General features: G+C 46.3%; 1 protein-coding gene across 3 annotated transcripts in view; it reads left to right on the plus strand.

The window, feature by feature from the left end:
- Positions 1-18,836, plus strand: part of RIPOR2 (RHO family interacting cell polarization regulator 2) — a 243,360-nt gene that overhangs the window by 39,370 nt on the left and 185,154 nt on the right. Inside the window, exon 1 of one of the 3 annotated variants that reach the window (XM_075314676.1) lies at positions 15,647-15,882. The exons of the other annotated variants lie outside the window; for them this stretch is intronic. The gene's annotated coding sequence lies outside the window, so the exon portion shown is untranslated. Of the gene's footprint in view, positions 1-15,646; positions 15,883-18,836 lie in introns of those variants that run through there. 3 annotated transcript variants of the gene reach the window in all.

The following is an 18,836-nucleotide window of genomic DNA, read 5'->3' on the forward strand; positions in this document are numbered from 1 at the left end:
TCGTTGCGTGTAAAGCGGCCTTAAGTGTTTTTATAAAATCTTAATGTTTATGTACACCTTAGTAAACATTATTTTATTACTTTTGTACATCTAAAATAACAAGCAACTTTCGAAATAGTCTGTTACCCATATCCTCCTTTTCAGCATACACCACACGTGTAACCTGTACTTCCAGATGTCTGACTTCTTCATCTTGTGTAGTGTGATCACATGTAGGAATATTCATATTTATTTATTTATTTATTTATTTATTTTTTTTTTTATGCCCCCTAATTTCAAATACAATAGCTAATTTTACATAGTATGTGCCATATCAGACCACACAGGGGTTTTGTATTGTACAATCATGGATACACATTGGTCCTCATGGAGACTGTAGATATACAGGTATATATACAGACAATTTTTAAAGCACCATCCTCACCCCCCCCCCCCCCCTCCTCTTCAGCGCTGGTATGGTGCTTAATATCTAAGCCCCCAGCCATATACTCGCCTTCTGGAGGCTTCACCTTTTTACCAACGTCGCTCCAGTCCCATGGCGCCATCTTGTGACTGTAGTTTCTGAATGACTGGAGGTCAGAAGTTACGCCACAAGCTCCCAATGCATCTCTGAAAGCCAGAATGAGGCTCTCATAGACTTGTAATGAGCTGTGATCTCCAGCACCTCATGGAACATTGGCGCTACCGGAAGGTCCCAAGTCACTGAAGGACCGTAAAGGTGGTGATAGAGAGGGCAGAAGCCAGAAGATGAGTGTAAGACAAGGGGGAGTGGAATTAGATTATAAAGCACCATTCCAGCGGTGCAATATAAAAAAAAACAATGGAGTGCTGTTTTTTGGTATGTGCACATCTTATATTCCGGTTTATGCACATTGTTTTTGAAGAAATAATAATTCAGTAAACCGTCAGCAGTGTTTTTACATGAAGCATCTTTTTGCAAGTCTTTTGCAATAGTGATGTTTTTTTTTTTTTTTTTTTTTCCTCCCCCTTTTCGTATATCATAGTGGCAGCTTCCAAGTGTAAATCACCAGAAGAATAGTCAGGTCACACTTCTTTCAGCCACTTCATGGCTTTCACAGTCTTAGTTAGGTCCAGAAATATTTGGACAGTGACACAATTTTCGCGAGTTGGGCTCTGCATGCCACCACATTGGATTTGAAATGAAACCTCTACAACAGAATTCAAGTGCAGATTGTAACGTTTAATGTGAAGGTTTGAACAAAAATATCTGATAGAAATTGTAGGAATTGTACACATTTCTTTACAAACACTCCACATTTTAGGAGGTCAAAAGTAATTGGACAAATAAACCAAACCCAAACAAAATATTTTTATTTTCAATATTTTGTTGCGAATCCTTTGGAGGCAATCACTGCCTTAAGTCTGGAACCCATGGACATCACCAAACGCTGGGTTTCCTCCTTCTTAATGCTTTGCCAGGCCTTTACAGCCGCAGCCTTCAGGTCTTGCTTGTTTGTGGGTCTTTCCATCTTAAGTCTGGATTTGAGCAAGTGAAATGCATGCTCAATTGGGTTAAGATCTGGTGATTGACTTGGTCATTGCAGAATGTTCCCTTTTTTTGCACTCATGAACTCCTGGGTAGCTTTGGCTGTATGCTTGGGGTCATTGTCCATCTGTACTATGAAGCGCCGTCCGATCAACTTTGCGGCATTTGGCTGAATCTGGGCTGAAAGTATATCCCGGTACACTTCAGAATTCATCCGGCTACTCTTGTCTGCTATTATGTCATCAATAAACACAAGTGACCCAGTGCCATTGAAAGCCATGCATGCCCATGCCATCACGTTGCCTCCACCATGTTTTACAGAGGATGTGGTGTGTCTTGGATCATGTGCCGTTCCCTTTCTTCTCCAAACTTTTTTCTTCCCATCATTCTGGTACAGGTTGATCTGTCTCATCTGTCCATAGAATACTTTTCCAGAACTGAGCTGGCTTCATGAGGTGTTTTTCAGCAAATTTAACTCTGGCCTGTCTATTTTTGGAATTGATGAATGGTTTGCATCTAGATGTGAACCCTTTTGTATTTACTTTCATGGAGTCTTCTCTTTACTGTTGACTTAGAGACAGATACACCTACTTCACTGAGAGTGTTCTGGACTTCAGTTGATGTTGTGAACGGGTTCTTCTTCACCAAAGAAAGTATGCGGCGATCATCCACCACTGTTGTCATCCGTGGATGCCCAGGCCTTTTTGAGTTCCCAAGCTCACCAGTCAATTCCTTTTTTTTCTCAGAATGTACCCGACTGTTGATTTTGCTACTCCAAGCATGTCTGCTATCTCTCTGATGGATTTTTTTTCTTTTTGTTTCAGCCTCAGGATGTTCTGCTTCACCTCAATTGAGAGTTCCTTAGACCGCATGTTGTCTGGTCACAGCAACAGCTTCCAAATTTCCAAATGCAAAACACACCAGTAATCAACCCCAGACCTTTTAACTACTTCATTGATTACAGGTTAATGAGGGAGACGCCTTCAGAGTTAATTGCAGCCCTTGGGGTATGTGCGCACGTTGCTTTTTACCTGCTTTTTACCTGCTTTTTTGCTGCTTTTTCTTCTGCGCTGTTTAATGCCAAAATGGATGTGTTCTTCTATTCAAGCAAAGTCTATGGGAATTTGGGTTTCTTGTTCACACTATGTTGTTCAAAATGCTGCCTTTTTGTGGCAGAACTTTGGTCAAAAACTCAGCTTTGCAGTGCAAAACCCAAATGGCAAAAACAATTGACATGTTGCTTCTTTGAAAAGCTGAGTTTTTGACCAAAGTTCTGCCACAAAAAGGCAGCATTTTGAACAACATAGTGTGAACAAGAAACCCAAATTCCCATAGACTTTGCTTGAATAGAAGAACACATCCATTTTGGCATTAAACAGCGCAGAAGAAAAAGCAGCAAAAAAGCAGGTAAAAAGCAACGTGCGCACATACCCTTAGAGTCCCTTGTCCAATTACTTTTGGTCCCTTGAAAAAGAGGAGGCTATGCATTACAGAGCTATGATTCCTAAACCCTTTCTCCGATTTGGATGTGAAAACTCTCATATTGCAGCTGGGAGTGTGCACTTTCAGCCCATATTATATATATAATTGTATTTCTGAACATGTTTTTGTAAACAGCTAAAATAACAAAACTTGTGTCACTGTCCAAATATTTCTGGCCCTAACTGTAAGGTCACTTTACACGCAACGACATCGCTAACGTGATGTCGTTGGGGGTCACGGAATTCGTGACGCACATCCGGCCTCGTTAGTGACGTCGTTGCGTGTGACACATACGAGCGACCGCTAATGAGCAAAAATACTTACCTTATCGTTGCTCGTTGACATGCTGTCCAGTTCCCAAATATCGTTGCTGCTGCGTGTACGATGTTGTCCGCCGTTCCTGCGGCAGCACACATCGCTATGTGTGACACCGCAGGAACGAGGAACCTCACCTTACCTGCGGCCGCCGGCAATGAGGAAGGAAGGAGGTAGGCGGGATGTTACATCCCGCTCATCTCCGCCCCTCCGCTTCAATTGGGCGGCCGCTTAGTGACGTCTCTGTGACGCCGAACGAACTGCCCCCTTAGAAAGGAGGTGGTTCGCCGGTCACAGCGACGTCGCTAGTCAGATAAGTAGTGTGACGGGTCCGAACGATGTTGTGCGCCATGGACAGCGATTTGCCCATGACGCACAACCGATGGGGGTGGGTACGCCTGTTTCACATGTCAGTGAAAAAACAGACGTTCTTCACTGACGTGTAAAAAAAAAAAAAAATAAAAAAACCTAAGTGTTCTGTGATTTACGGGGCCTACGTGGGTTGTCCATGTGCAATCCATTATCCGTGCTCCGTTATCTGTGATTGCACATGGAGATATACTCACTAGTGTTGAGCGGATCCGAACTCTAAAAAAAAATCGGGATCCGCGCGGTTTCAGCGTCCGACCCGGACGCGGGACTCCGGCTGCACGATCCGAATCCGTGTTTTGTTTTTTTTTTTTTCTTTCTCGCTCTCTTTCTCGCTCTCGCTCTCTTTCTTTCTTCCCGGATCCGCTCCCCATTCACATACATGGATCCAGACTTCTTTTCAAACCTGCGACGGATCCGCCGGACCCAGATTATTAGAAGTCCGCTCAACTCTAATACTCTGCTGTTCATGCAGCTGAACTCTTCGGCTCTGCTGTGTTTCCTCCCCCGCTGCAGCTACGTGCGGGTTACCTGTGCCTGTATATATGCATGAGACTAAGTAGCCGCCTCTGATGCAGAGGCTGGAGACTAGCAGTGCTGGAGAAGGTGAGTTTAAAATGTTTTTTATTTTCAATATCTGTATATTTCTGGTATGTGTTTCATGGATCACACCATCCATGAAACACGTGGTCCATGGAACATCAGTGATGCCAGAAAAAAACCCAGACATGTCTCCGTGCGGCAATCACGGACACGCGTGTACTCTGCACGGTGACACTGTCAGTGAAAAATCACTGATGTTTGCACAGACCCATTGATTATAATGGGTCTGCGTATGTCCGTGATTCTGGTACATATAAAAACTAGCACATGCGTACCAGAATCACTGACGTGACCAAGTTGGGACATGCACAGAAAGTAGTTTTGACGTCCATTGGATTTGGTAGATTTTTAGTGCTTTGTCAGGGGGATTCCAGGTGAAAGCCGCCTGAAAGACTCCATCTACACATATCCTAAAGAGGATGTGAGGATTTTACAAAAGTGTAAATTACTCCTTTCCTCAGCCACTTGGCCAAGGATCGTATCGCAAGTCTCAGACTGGCTGGTGGCTCTTCTGACCAGAGCATGACAGCGGCACAGCAATGCACGCTGTCATGAGACAAGGCCGTGTGTCTGCGCTCTTATTCTTAAGCTGGAGTCACACACAACGACAACGCTGTTACATCACCATTTTCTGTGACGTAACAGCGACCCTGAAAGTCGTTACATGATCGCTAGTTAGCTGTCAAACATGTAGTTTTAAACAACGACGGAGCAGCGATCATAACGACCTCGACGGTCGTTGGGACGTGTCACACGCGTCGCTGTGTGACGGCTCAGACCTTGATAGAGGTGTGGTGTTTACCACGCTGCGTTGCCTTTTTCACGTCCCTCTGTTACGATTGGTGGAAGAATACAACTACTATAATACTGCTCCTATATACAAGACTACTATCCTATATACAACAATTTGAGAACAGAAAGCATACCTACCTTTTCAATCACAAGGTATAATGAAAGATCCACAAAGAACGACGTACTAGCGACACCAGACAGACTCTACTACGTGGAACACAGAATCGAACTTTAAGAATTAAATCACTGTAACGCCTTCGGCAAGTTACCCAATCGGAACGCTGTTGTGACCACCAATCAGAGTCGTGGGGCGTTGTAAAAAACACCGCAAAAACACGCCCTTGTCCTGCCTTCAGTCCCATGTCACTGCCTTCAGCGTCATCGCTGCTGCGGTGTCAAACACAAGGATGCATGTGGCGCAGCGGGATAACAGCAATCAAAAAATGAACTAGGATATTAAAGAGCGGGCAGCGGTCTCGCAGCAGGGGTCTGATCGTTGTTTGTCACACATAGCGACGTCGCTGTTGAGGTTGCTGCTAAGTCACAGAAAATGGCGACTTTGCAGCGACGTCGTTATTGCTGTGTGTGACACCATCTTTTAGACCCTGGTCACACGCAGCAGTCATTCCACTGTTTTCCTGCACAAACACAAGCTTGCAGGGAAGGTTTATTTTGTTTTTTACAGGTGATATCTCCCTGAAGACAACACTGAAACAGCCACATTGGCACAGGGCTATTGTGGTTTAGAGTCGCAGCTACATTCAATCTTGCAGTTCACAATTATTTGGCTGTAATGCTCCGCCGTGCACACCCATAGAATAGTTTGCATGGGCACATCTATTTGGTGGACAGCTGTGGATCACTTGCCGCATTCTCCCCTCACACGGAGCTATGGAATCTTAACTCAATTAAAGGCCATTTTCATGACAACTGTTTTGGGAGCCGCATCTTACGTCCTGCGGACTTGTGATCCGATCCCTCAGTCTTGCACTTCCTGCGCCTCCTTCATCAGTCCCTGCTTGACAACGGCACAGCAGATTGCACTTCAATAGAGTGAATAATTTATAGGTAGCACGATCACAACAATGCACAATGGCAGCTTTTATGCCTGTCTAATTATGGAACGAACGATGGAGCATTAGCTGGCGTTTTCCACTGAATTAGCAAAACCAGATACTCCGGGAAAGAACCTGGGCCAGTGTATAGCAGACATGATCTCAGTATAGTTTAATGTGTCCAGAGAGCTAGGACGAGCGAGGGCAGAATGTTTGCTTAACACCATTGAGAGCTTTTCATGGTTTAGAGACACATTAGTGGGCTGAGGGCTTGATGCCTTTACTGCCATAATGAAATACAGATAACATCTGAGAAGTGACCGCATCCAATCCCACTGAGTCAGTATATTCTTTTTACAAAAGGAAATGATAACGTAATGCACCTCACCATGCCATGTTATGTAAGCGCTTCAACGACGTCCTCTTTCCTTGTAATGTCCATCATCCCACACAGCGCAATCACCAAAGTGGATGCTGCACATCATCATCATAATCTTCTCTTTCTCAATGCATCTTTTATATCTTAGGTACTTCCCAAATTATGTAAGTGGCTATTGAACTATAAAATAACGCTGTGATTGACACACTAGTTTCACAAGTTAACTTGAGCATGTCAGCCCAAACTGACAGTGTATATACTGAGCACACAGCCTTCTAGGGAATATAACCTACATACATGTATGTTACATGTATATCGATCACTATAGTGTTCTAATTGCTGCTTATATTTTATAGAAACTAAAGTTTAATCAAATATGCTTGGTGCACCCTGGGTGTGGCCTTGATGCGGAGTGCTCTGTTCTGCCCATTTGTTTTGCATGTCTCTGCCTCCCGCACTGGCTTACCTGAGCTTTCTTTGTGGTCAGTCCTCCTGCTGGCTGCATGCTTAAAGGGAATCTTTCACCAGGTTTTTGCTACCCCATCTAAAAGTAGCATAATGTAGAGACGACAATTCCAGCAATGTGTCACTTACTGCAGAGGTCCCCAACTCCAGTCCTCAAGGCCCACCAACAGTGCAGGTTTTTGGGATTTCCTTAGTATTGCACAGGTGTTAATGTAATTACCTGCCCAGGTGCTGGTTCCAACAGCAGTGCAATGCTAAGGAAATCCTGAAAACATGCACTGTTGGTGGGCCTTGAGGACTGGAGTTGGGGAACCCTGACTTACTGAGCTGCTTCCTGTCATTTTGATAAAATCAATGTTTTCTCTGCTATAGATCTAGCATTATTTGAATATAGAGTAGGGTAAGGCTGTGTGTCTGTGATCAGTGTTCACAGCATTTTGGATTAAGCATGTTTCAGGTGCATCAAATGCTGCGATGTACAGTACAAGCACAGTGGATGGGATTCCTATAAATCCCATGCCCACTGCATTTGCGGCCCACAGCAAAAACTGACTTGTGGTCCGGCATTCTTGAGCCGCAGCATGTCAATTCTTTGTGGAGTCGCAAACGTCCTACGTAGGGAGAACACAAGTAAGAGACCGTAGCGCCCCGATCCCTCCAATCCCCAATGTAGTACCTAATGCAAAGTTTGCAAGGAAATAGCAATGGATGGCACTCAAATACCGCACCATGTCACTCACCCATAGTAGTCCTGGTTACTGGGAGAAGAAAGGACGCGACTGTGACGGGGTGTACAGCAGAGCAAGGAGAGACAACAGGCCGAGGAACGATCCAACAGGTTTATTCACAAGAACACTGGAACAGCACACGATAAGTCCACGTACAACAGATTCGGGGGCCCTTCCCGACAATCCTCGGACCGGATAACAGAGCAATCGTCCTTACAGTAGTCCAAAGAGTTCCACACAATCCCACGGGCCGCCACACAGGCCTAGCTCCGTCCGTGTCCACAGCCACACAGGCTGGAGCTCCTGCTCCCTTCAAGTTTCAGCTCACTCTGACTGAATCTCCCAGGTAAGCAGAGTTTACACTAGTTGGACTCTAGGCCCACCTCCCCCTACTCCCAGGGATGGAAGTGCCTCAAGAGGATATAACCTTGCATTTTAGGGGGTGATTACCTACAACAATAGAAATGTACACAGAAGTAGTTCAAATAAGACAATGAACCCAGCTTGAATAGGAATCTGTACAGCAAGATACACCTCCCCCAAGGAAATACATGAATTACAACTAATACAACCAGGAAAATATACATATCATGACATAGTATCACAGCATATACAGTGAGAGGGTAAATTACATCTTCACAATCCCTCCCCCTCCCAACTTGTGTACGTACTAGGGACCTCTACAGGTCGCTGGTTAAGTACACACTGGCAGAGCGTTACTTACATGTGGCTTCATGCAGCCACGAATTGGCATCGTAGCTCTCCCACATCATTGCCCAGGAGAACAGCTGCAGGCAGACCACCCATCACCCCAACGACACATCGCCTGACCCCAAAACCAAAGTTCAGATCCACAGTGGCTGTGGGAATAGTCCTCCATTGTCCACCAGCCAGTTCAATAACAATCCCAGGTCCTCTATGGATTGCCTCAGGCCGAACCACTCGGGGATCAGCCAGTGTGAGGAAAGCACCCGAGTCACAAAATCCAACAAGTCTCTGTCCATCCAGCACAACCTCCTGCAAGTGCTTACCTCGATGAGCAGAAGTCGTCATAACTGCGGGTCGCACCCCGTAAACTCCTGGTGGTGCAACATGGGGGGCTGAGTCACTAGGCCAGTCCTCACATAACGGTGCCACATCTTCCTCCATGGCACTGGGCTGTAAATAATTAACAATCCGATTGGGTGCAGGATCAGTCCTCATTTGAACAGCTGGGTAGGAGACTTGCCGATGCCCTGGCTGTCCACATTGATAGCATCTGAGCTGGGTCTCCCTCCATCCAAGGCGTCCTCTTGGGTAAGGGGTAGGGGAACTTGGAGGCCGGCTCCCACCTGAAGGTGCTTTAGGGGTTTGAGGATGATTCCTCCATGGCCTGGCTGGGCATGAGGCCTGCAAATGCCCGGGATGCCTACAAACATAACACCTGCGCTCTGTTACTTCCTCTCCCCGGCGTATTCCAGAAAGTACAGTAGAAGCAACTGGAGGCACATTAACACGGGTATCAACATGTGGTGGCTTAGAGGAACGGGGAACAATGGGGACAGAATAACTGGGGGCATCCGGTGTTGTGGAGCTGTTAGGCGTCTCTCCATCCTCCAACAGAACCCTCCACTGAGGCTTGATGGTGAGAGCCTCATCAGCGAGAGCAGCAGCTTCCTCCACTGTCGCTGGTTTTCTCTCACGCACCCATTCCCGGATCTCAGCGGGGCACTGGGCAAAGAATTGTTCTTTTAGGATGACCTGCAGGAAGGTCTCCCAAGATAAGGCCTCCTCTGCCTCCAGCCAGCGATTACATATTTGTTTGAGTCTATGAGCATATATCTTAAAAGACACTTCCCCATCACAGGCTAAAGCACGGAACTGAGTCCTGTAAGTGTCTGGGGTCACAGCATAATGTTCTAGAATAGTCTGTTTAATATCCGCATACTCACAGTTCCACCGAGGGTCCATAGCTCTATAGGCTTCAGCAGCTCCCCCCTCTAGGAGCCCAACCAGATGCCGGACACGCTCCCTGTCCGGGACTTCCATTAATCGACACTGATGCTCAAAGTCCTGGAAGAAGCCCTCAATGTCGCCTGCAGCCTCATTAAACGGCTTAAAGTCTTTGCGGGACACCCTGGGAAGTTCCCTCATGATGGGTGCTGGGGTTACAGTCTGTCTGGAACCTCTCGCGGCTTCCACAGCGAGCTGCTTATCCAGCAATGCCATCTCCTCCATCCTGCGCTCCTTCTCTTCAGCTCCACGCATGGCCTCCCTCTTATCTTCTATGGTGGCCTCATCTCCAAGCAGTGCCATCTTTTCCTTATACCACACAACCCATTGACTTTTTTGGGTATTCACCTCCAGCTCCCGTCTTTCCTCCCTTTGCTGTGAGGATCCTTCCTCCTCGTCATTTTGCAAGCAGACTCCTTCTAGCGCCTCAATCAGCTGCTCCTTGGAGAGTCCTTTGAAACGAACTCCTACTTCACGGGCCTTTGATTGCAGGCTCCCCAAAGTCCAGGTCTTGTACTCTGCAGTGCTGGTTCCTGATGTTGAGCCATTGTCCTCCATTCCTTCTGCTCTGATCCCAGCGCTGCCAACCAGTTTGTGACGGGGTGTACAGCAGAGCAAGGAGAGACAACAGGCCGAGGAACGATCCAACAGGTTTATTCACAAGAACACTGGAACAGCACACGATAAGTCCACGTACAACAGATTCGGGGGCCCTTCCCGACAATCCTCGGACCGGATAACAGAGCAATCGTCCTTACAGTAGTCCAAAGAGTTCCACACAATCCCACGGGCCGCCACACAGGCCTAGCTCCGTCCGTGTCCACAGCCACACAGGCTGGAGCTCCTGCTCCCTTCAAGTTTCAGCTCACTCTGACTGAATCTCCCAGGTAAGCAGAGTTTACACTAGTTGGACTCTAGGCCCACCTCCCCCTACTCCCAGGGATGGAAGTGCCTCAAGAGGATATAACCTTGCATTTTAGGGGGTGATTACCTACAACAATAGAAATGTACACAGAAGTAGTTCAAATAAGACAATGAACCCAGCTTGAATAGGAATCTGTACAGCAAGATACACCTCCCCCAAGGAAATACATGAATTACAACTAATACAACCAGGAAAATATACATATCATGACATAGTATCACAGCATATACAGTGAGAGGGTAAATTACATCTTCACAGCGACATCTGGCCCCGACGCACGTTTCGCGTAGGGCTTCCTTGTGGGGGCTACTGACTCGCCCACCCCAGGGCCTTAGGTGACTCTGTGTCGGGCCGGGGTAGTCAGCGGTGGTGGGGCCCGACTCCGTGACCCTGGTGGAGTCAGTTAATGATGTGGCGGTATTTGGGGTGATTATAATAAAGTTTATGAAAGATTCGTGACACCACCTGTGGTAAATTGCAGCTCTTTAGGGCCGCAGCTGCTGGAAGGGACCTCCGGAACTGATGTTACAGCAGCTGAGATGTTGCTTGCTCTCCACAGGTAGAGCGGATACCCCGGGGCAACCTTTGGGTGTTTGGTAAAGTCTGTTTGTTAACGAGGTGCAGTGCAGGATAAAGTAGACGACACAGGGCTTGCAGTTAAGATCTTTACACACTGTTTTGGTCTTGGTGCTGCAGCAAACTGGTTGTCCACAGTATGCTGGGATCCACTGTCAAGTGCCTCCGCCGATCCCGGGTAGTTCAAGGGCCAGTACTGGTGCACCCCTCTTTGTGTCTCTTTCCTGACTGACTTCCTAGCCTTGACCGTTGTAGCTGTGCTGGTCTTGGCCTCCACCACAGGGTCTGAACAAAGGGAGCTAACCGCAGTTGTATCTTGCCCCCTTCACAGGGGATCTGTGGCAGGTTGTGGCCCTGGGCGCTTGCAACCACCCCAGGCCTTCGGTGTTACTTTTGAGGAATTGTCTTTCTTCCCTCTGTCTGGGGACCGTCCCCGAATGCAGCCAGATCCCTCCACCCGATCTTTCAGTGGAACAGGCCATGAGCCAATATGCCCTTCCGTGGCCCTGGGATCCTTTCTTTCTTTAGGTGTCACCTGGGCCTAACTAGACCCCAGGATCTCGACCAGGAACTTCCTTCTGTCATTGTCCTTTCTGCCGCTGTCCTCTCCTGACAGCCCACCTCCTTACTGCTTCTCCCTCACTGCCTTACAGGCTGATTGAACTTGAACTTCCTGGTTCCCTTGTCTATTCACTCCTGCTGACTACTCCAACACACCCACTGACTAGGCCCCACCGACACTATTGGGACCAGAAATGGGACTTACGTCCCCATGAATAAATCTATGAGGGTTGCTGCCACTACCCCTGACCCAGTGTATGCCTACCAATTGGTGTGTGTGCAAGTTTAGTCTGTGGACCGGCATATGACCTCATTCTTACCCAGGATGGGACATCACACCTCTGGCTGAGGTGCAATATCTCTGTGGCGACGGAAGCCTCAGAGGCGCCACACTCCCCCCACAGCAAATCCCAGCACGTCCGCGGGCTGAAACAAAAATACAGTGGTGTTAACTGCAAAATGTTTATAATGCTAAAATAACAATAACTTTTCATCCCTTTTATGGGAGGCACTTTCACTTGACCGTTGCATAACAGGTTAACAAACTTTAGAGTCTTTGGTGCACTTTTACTTTTCAGTTGCACAAGTGCTGCAGGATACTTTCCCACCATAATTCTGGTAGGGGGCACAACGGGTGCAACTATATACATTAATAAAGTTCTAGCCACACATAGTCCAGTGGCCCAGTTGTCCATCAACCTACAATATACCAGCCACCTAACGTCCAGTGGCCTGGTTACTTATCAACATATTAACATGCTTCATACCGGCCACTTCAAGTCCAGTGGCCTGGTTAAACACAAACCGTGGGGGGGAGGGGGGAGTTACATCTTCAAAAAGCAAACAGGGCAGACTAATTCAGGAAAGGGACATCTTCGAAAAGAAAGTAGGGCAGGATGGGGCTATTTACAGTCAGGTTGCAGTATCTCTTTAATTGTAGAGGTCGTCCTTTTCTGGCTCAGCTCCCGGTAACATAGAAGCTGCAGCCAGGTGGGTTTGGGTTCCCTGGGAACTCGTGCTAGGACTGCTGCGGGGTGTTGGTATCGGAGCTGCGTTGGTGGCAAGCGCGCATGCAGTAGGACTGGGAAGGAACCCCACCTGGCAATCCGGGCTACGCCGGTCGGGGGTGACACACTCCTTACCCGACTCCGCAGCGGCTGCTGGATCTTCTCCGCTCTCCAGGATGCAGGACGCCGCCCGGTTCTCAGGTGCGTGTCCCGGCTCGGCCACTCCTCTTCTGGCCGCTCGTTGCTCGGCGTCCATCTCGAGCCTCCGTAGTCGCTGGGTTTACTGCTCGATTTCCTCCAGCAGGAGATTCAGGCTGGGGTCCGCTCCCTTCTCCCACTCCAGAAGCGGGGTTGGGGGACATACCACCGCTTAACGCCATGCTGGCACCCAGCCCACCAAGGGTGACACTCCTCCGGTCACAATCCAGTACATTCTGGCAGCGTCCTTGTCTGGCTGCTAGGGTCACTTGCCAGACATTCAATCTCCTAGCGTGCCATTTTTCAACACTCCCACAGAGCACAGAGGGGGCGGGGCTTATCTTCACGCTCTTTTTCAGGCACGCCCCCTTTCTTCCCGCGCTCAGTAGTTTTAATGGCGGCGGCAGTTTTTCCACAGTAAAACAGTCTCTTAAGCACAGTTCTGTAAGGCACACGTCACCTGTGTTAACGGGTCTTGTTCATATCCTGTTCACAGCGCCAAAGATGACTCGCCCACCCCAGGGCCTTATGTGACTCTGTGTCGGGCCGGACTAGTCCGGGGTAGTCAGCGGTGGCGGGGCCCGACTCCATGACCCTGGGGGAGTCAATTAATGTGGCGATATTGGGGGGGATGATGATGTTTTTATATGAATATTCGTGACGCCACCTGTGGTAATTTGCAGCTATGGAGCCGCAGCTGCTGGAAGGGACCTCCGGGGCTGATGTTATAGCAGCTGAGATGTTGCTTGCTCTCCACAGGTAGAGCGGGTACCCCGGGGCAACCTTTGGTACTTTGTAAAGTCTATGGTGTTGTAGATGCAGTGCAGGATAAAGCAGACGACACAGGGCTTGCAGTTAAGATCTTTACTCACTGTTTGGTCTCAATTCGGCAGCTGTCCGGTTGCCCACAGTATGCTGGGATCCACTGTCATGTGCCTCCGCCGATCCCGGGTAGTTCAGAGGTCAACACCGGTGCACCCCTCCTGTGTCTCTTTCTTGACTGACTTCCTAGCCTTGACCGTTGTGCTGGTCTTGGCCTCCACCACAGGGCCTGAACAAAGGCAGCTAATCGCAGTTGTATCTTGCCCCCTTCACAGGGGATCTGTGGCGGGTTGTGGCCCTGGGCGTCGCTGCTGGCTGGGGGCTGGTCACTGGCTGCCGGTGATATCTGCCTGTGTGACAGCTCATCAGCGACCATGTAGCGACGCACCAGCGATCCCTGCCAGGTCAGGTCTCTGGTGGGATCGCTGGAGCGTCGCTTAGTGTGACGGTACCTTTACGGCCCCATGAATATATCTATGGGGGTAGCTGCCACTACCCCTGACCCAGTGTATGCCTACCAATTGGTGTGTGCAAGTTTAGTCTGTGGACCGGCATATGACCTCATTCTTACCCAGGATGGGACATCACACCTCTGGCTGAGGTGCAATATCTCTGTGGCGATGGAAGCCTCAGGGGCGCCACACTACATTGGGAATTGCAGCTTTGTCTCTCCATCCCCTTATGGACTGAAGTATATGGATTAATCACTGATCCTGTGATATGATAACCCAGGCCCTTATACCGCTATCTTGTTTATGAATCATATGAGTACTTATGTACATGTATAGTATATAGATTACGGTGTCGTGATGGCCCTGCTCTTATGGTTATTGATGAGACGAGGGTGATATAGACCTTGTCCGCATTGTACTGTAGCGCCTCTGATTATTTTTTTTAATATTGATACTTTTATTGTTATTTAAAGATATGTAAAATAAAGTTTTTGTATTTTTTATAAAGAAAAATCTTTTGTACCTTTTTTTTAATGTTTTGGACCTATTACTCCAATTTTCCCTATAGAATCTATATTGTACCCGCAGTTGGTCAGTAGTTATATCTACATTAGTGGCATTTTTTCAGAAATTGATGTCAATATCTCACTGTATTACTGCATCACTGCTAGATACTATAATAAATATTTATTCATTTTATATAAAGTAAATAAATAAATAAAGTACTCCTACTCTGGGAAAGCCATGCTGCCGTATCTATCCACAGGTAATGATGTAGACAGATGGATGGCAGTGAGGCAAAGTGATGTGTGGTCAGTCTATCCATCTATACCCTGCATTAATGACATAATGGCGTTTCCCTGTATTCCTCCCTTTCTGCATTGTCTCCTGCCAATATTACCTCATATTTGGGACACTATTGCTGGCGCTGGATCAGCCTCTGGGGTGTGACATGCATTTTCCATCAGCTGGCACTCTTCTTCCGCACCAAGAACATCTGCGGCCAGTGACATCATCACGTCGTATAATGGGATCATCTTCAGGACTGATCCATTATTTATGTACAATATTCCCACTATGACGGTACTCCACCCTGAGGGGGGGTGCTGACCTCCTAAAGTAGGGACACCTGGTGCCAGTAATAACATTCGGTCACTTACAGGCTGGATAATTGTATTATCCCTTTTTTAATTTACTACATTAGTCCTTGTTTCTATCAGTCATGCATTTAGATGAATTAGTATTGTGGAAGCTGGTGCCTCTTTGATGCAGAGTATCTGAGCAAGGACGGCCTTAAAGTAGCAGCTCTTAAAATGTAAAAATAGATGCATGTTGGAATATGTGATGGTTACTGCAACTTTAAAGGCAAGCAGCTGCATGTAAGTAACTTGCCTGAGTGCGGATGACAGCAGAATGGGCCGGATCAGCCCCTCCTCATCCCTCCTCTGAGTGTAGTAGTGGCTGCTAGCAGTGTGGGCTCTGCCAGTCACAGGAGACAAGCTGCTGACTGATCTCTTTTTTTGGCACTGAAGCCTGGGCTTGTTGGAAGCATTATCAGATACAATGGCTCCAGACCGGTAGAAATCAAGCTTTGTTAATGAGTGCAAAGCCACAGATCGAAGCAGGGTATCCGTCATCCTCCAACACCCTGAAGGTAAGAGGATCCCCACTGACGAGGAGAAATATATTGTCTTTTATTTGTTTTTGTGGTTTTTTTTTTGTTTGTTTTTTTTTTTTTTTTTTTTTTTTTTCGCTCATGTATAATATAAAGTGAATGTTATCGTTGCTGTCACATCGAGCACTCGTTGGCGTGAATGTGACATCAGCCTGAAAATACTTTGCTGTGCAGGGACCAGTAGGTTTTCTTAGTCACTATCAGGTGCCCCCCCCCCCCCCCCAAAAAAAATATCTGCTAGTGTGAAAAGCCAGGTGACGAGATATTTCCCCTCATCACAACAAACCTGTCAAGTTCTAATGTGACACATTTCCATGTTACTAAATAGATTTGATTTTATATATTTTTTTTTTTTTTTTTCTTATTTTTTTTTTTTAAAAAAAAAAAAAGGCCCTGGTGGCCTGTCACCAAGCTCCTTTTTGTGTTCCTTTTTAATAATGCAAATTCTTTCATCAAGGCATGTATACATATTGTGGGATGTGTATATACTGTCGTCCTGTTTTTACGTCACGCCGGGAGCCTGGAAAGTGTTTGCTTTTTAAGACTCGTAGCAAAGAATGATCTGGCCTTGCTGGTTCCCATAAGCAAAATGAAAAGATTTACTAGTAATGAAAATATTTTTTTTTTTCTTCTTTTATTGGATTGACCACATATTGCTGTATTGTGCCTTGTAGCCAACAGGAAAAAAAAATGTGCAAAATCTCACACTTTCTACAGATCTGTAATGCAATCACATTATTTTATAACCCATTTCACTTGCATAAACTGCATGGCCAATAACCACAACACAGCAGCAATTAGTGGGGAAAAAACACTACTCAACGTATTAACTCCGCATAAGAAAGCTGGGCAATGATATATCCAGATTGTTACTTTTGCACTGGCTTAAAGTGGCCTTAGACCATGCAAATGCCCAATTTTTTGGGAAGCCGTTTTTTGGATGGAATTTCAAGTGTAAACAAATTATAGCCATGAGTCATCATTTTAAGTCACTTTAAGTGTATATTTTTTTTTTTTTTTTGTGCCAAAATGGGGCATGCATGTTGACAAATTTTTGTGCAAAATCAAAGATTTATTTATTTGTGTATATGTGTGTGTGTGTGTATGTATATATATATATATATATATATATATATATATATATATATATATATATATATATATTATATATATATTATATTATAAAAAAATAAAAACAAATTATTTAATATAATCACCGAAAGTCACACTTCTTTAAAAATGTAGCACAGCTCCTTCATAAGGGTCATTGCTCTGCTGTATCTAGATTTACTTCCATTGTCCTATGGAATTTGTGCTCCACACAACATCGCTTTCCTTAGCTGTTCTCATCTAGAAGCACGACTTCTAATAAGTATGGCATATGGAGACCTGTAGTTTGGCTTTGCAGGTACATAAACCACCAACCTCTGAGATCGCTGCTGAGCATCTTCTTTAGGTACAGGAAATGTGTCCTCCGGTGCGGCCTGTTGGGTGGAGGAGTGAAATTAGTGTTTTACATCCCTTAGTAGGTTAACTGAATCTCCAATCTGTTTTTTGTATTCCACCATACATTTTCATTTTTGAAAACCACACTCTGTATAGTGGTAACTGGGTGGAGATGGTGTGTGTGTGTGTGTGTGTGTGTGTGTGTGTGTGTGTGTGAAGCTTCTGTACTCTAACTGACATATTTTGCCTTTGGATAAAATCGAGACCATTGCTTTAAGGGTATGTGCATGCGACGTCTTTTTCAAGCGGATTCTGCCTGAAAGCGCCGTAATACTGTCCCAAAAAATGAACATTAATACACAGATTTGTATAAAAAAATTAAAAAACCCCAATATTATTCTGTATATGTTCAGTCTTTCGTCACTATAGTTTTACTCCATAGAAAAAAAAATGGTAGCTGAGCAAACAAAGGCACCAGGAAAAGGCAATCAACTTTTTCCTTAATAGATTGGCCTCGAACGTAAAGACATCACATGCATATACCCTTTTACTTGGGAAGATGCAAAAGAACATTTGCAGCCTGATTATCAGGCCATGTAATCCCTCAACAATGAGCAAATGCTCGCCCATCAGGCGATCCAATAGCTTATGTTGGTGTAAAAATCATTTGAAGGGTAGCACAATGCCCCATGTAAGTTGGGGAGATGTAGATAACCTGATGCTGAATGGGGGCAAAACAGTCATATTTGTCTCTCCCCTGCAGTTTTTTGTCAGCCTGTGTAAATGAGCACCAGTCGACTCCTATATAGTCAATTGGTGCTCCTCAAATCTGTGAGTGCAAATGTGTCTTTAGACTGGTTTCAGACGTCCATATTTAATCAGGTGCAAGCCACTCACATGGTTATGGTCATATGTATGTCACACGTGTGACATCTGTTTGCATACGTGTGACACGTACAAGAGAAAACATGGGTCTTTTTATAATAAAAAGATTTTCTATATTCACCTGTATCCAGTGCTGTTTTCTTCGGCCATGGTGCCTCCTGCTTCTGACCACTGCTCATTATATTCATTGATTATTCACTGCACGGAGGACCTGGAAGCTGGAGCATCGTGTGGACAGCGCCAGGGACTGCGCCGCCGAGGATAGCATCGTGGAGACAGCTAAGTATCCAGAAAGCAGTGTGTGTGCAGTGACGTCCAGGAGGTCATGGAATTCCCAATAAACTCAGACGACATCCTGATGGCACCCACTCTACAGCGGGTGTCAGCGCCTGACTTCACGGGTTCACCAGAGTTCATTAGGAACTCTGATGACCTCCTGGACGTCACTGCACACACTGGTGGCTTGCTGAATACTCAGTTGTCACCTGCGATGGGGGTGCTGTCCTCCGGGATGCTGTCCCTGCAATGCTCCGGCTTCCAGCTCCTCAGTGCAGTGAATAATCAATGAATAGAATGAGCAGCGGTCAGCAGCGGGAGACAGC

Source organism: Anomaloglossus baeobatrachus, chromosome 6 (genome assembly GCF_048569485.1).
Source record: "Anomaloglossus baeobatrachus isolate aAnoBae1 chromosome 6, aAnoBae1.hap1, whole genome shotgun sequence".
In the NCBI taxonomy this organism is placed as follows: domain Eukaryota; kingdom Metazoa; phylum Chordata; class Amphibia; order Anura; family Aromobatidae; genus Anomaloglossus; species Anomaloglossus baeobatrachus.